We start from the raw sequence: 1,803 nt of genomic DNA, 5'->3' as shown, positions 1-1,803 counted from the left end.
GAAATCCAAACCAACACCACAATGAGATACCACCTCACACCTATCAGAATGGCTAACATGAACAACTCAGGCAATAACAGATGTTGGTGAGGATGTGGAGAAAGAGGATCTCTTTTGCATTTTTGGTGAGAATGCAAGCTGGTGCAGCCACTCTGGGTAACAGTATGAAGTTTCCTCAAAAAACTAAAAATAGAACTACCCTACGACCCAGCAATTGCACTACTAGGTATTTATCCAAGGGACACAAGTGTGCTGTTTTGAAGGGACACATGCACCCCAATGTTTGTAGCAGCACTACCAACAATAGCCAAAGTATGGAAAGAGCCCAAATATCCATTGATGGATGAACAGATAAAGAAGATGGTATATATATATATATATATATATATATATATATATATATATATACACACACACACACACACACACACACACACACACACACACAATGGAATATTACTCAGCAGTCAAAAAGAATGAAATCTTGCCATTTGCAACTATGTGGATGAAACTGGAGGGTATTATGCTAAGTGAAATTAGTCAGAGAAAGACAAATATCATATGAATTCACTCATATGAGGACTTTAAGAGACAAAACAGATGAACATAAGGGAACGGAAACAAAATGAATATAAAATCAGGGAGGGAGACAAAACATAAGAAACTCATAAATATGGAGAACAACCAGAGGGTTACTGGAGGGGGTGTGGGAAGGGATGGGCTAAATGGGTAAGGGGCATTAAGGGATCTACTCTGAAATCATTTTTGCACTATATGTAATTTGGATGTAAAATTAAAAAAATAAAATTAAGAAATGTCAAAACAAAAGTTTATTTTATCTGATATTAGTATAGATCTCCTTGCTCTCCTTTGGTTTTCACTTGCATGGACTATCTTTTGCCATCTTTTCACTTTGAATCTATGTATGTCCTTAGGGTTGAGGTGAGTCTTTTTAAGTAGCATATTGTTGGGTCTTGTTTCTTTTTAATTCATTTAGCCATTCCATGGCTTTTGATTGTAGAAATCAATCCATCAACCTTTATTTATTTATTTTCAATCCATCAACATTTAGAGTATTTATTGATAGCTAAGGACTTGCTAATTCCATCTTCTTATTTTCTGTTTTGTGGTTCCATTTTCTTCTTCATTTCTTGGTGACTTCCTTTGTAAGTTGATGTTTTTCATAGTATGTTTTGATTTCCTTTCCTTTATCGTTTGTGTATCTCTTATAGATTTTTGTTTTGTGGTTACCATGAAGTTTATATAACACAGCTTAGAGATCTAATAGTCTATTTTCTGTGAATATTTGGTTATATACAAATAGTCTATCCTTTTGCACCCCCCCCTTTTTTTTTTTTCTATTGCAGTGCTCCTGCACTTGAAGATATAACCCTTAGGCTGGAAGCCCCAGGCAACAAAGACACGACAGCAAGGAGGCTAGAGGCTTTTCCCTCTGCCTCTGTACATTAGGGAGACTGGGACTACATACCAAACCCCAACTAGAAAAGGAGGGTGCACAGGCCCTGCCCAGGACCCCTGCAAGGTCATGTAGCTCCACAACCTAAATATGTACCTACTCTGCCTCTGTCCCTCAAAAGCTCCCCTTTTACATTTCTGATGTCACTATTTACATTTTGCTTATTGTGTATTCATTAAATTATTTAAGCTATAACTATTTTTAATACCTTTGTTTTTAAATCTTTATTCTAGAGTTAATTAGCACATATTACAGTGTTAAAGCATTTTGAATCTGTCTTTATGTTTACTTTTACCCCAGTGTATTGTATATTTTCATATGTTTTC

General features: G+C 35.7%; 1 non-coding gene across 1 annotated transcript; it reads right to left on the bottom strand.

Annotated features, from left to right (window-relative positions):
* Positions 1 to 1,364: 1,364 nt before the first annotated feature.
* LOC124512009 (small nucleolar RNA SNORA57) lies at positions 1,365 to 1,512 on the bottom strand. Its single transcript, XR_006962044.1, has one exon. It is a non-coding gene; the product is annotated as a small nucleolar RNA SNORA57 (small nucleolar RNA).
* Positions 1,513 to 1,803: the final 291 nt, after the last annotated feature.

Source organism: Lynx rufus, unplaced genomic scaffold (genome assembly GCF_022079265.1).
Source record: "Lynx rufus isolate CCGP_SWC_20201006 ecotype Redwood Valley unplaced genomic scaffold, mLynRuf1.p SCAF_16, whole genome shotgun sequence".
Lineage (NCBI taxonomy): Eukaryota > Metazoa > Chordata > Mammalia > Carnivora > Felidae > Lynx > Lynx rufus.
This window is presented reverse-complemented; position numbering and strand designations above follow the sequence as displayed.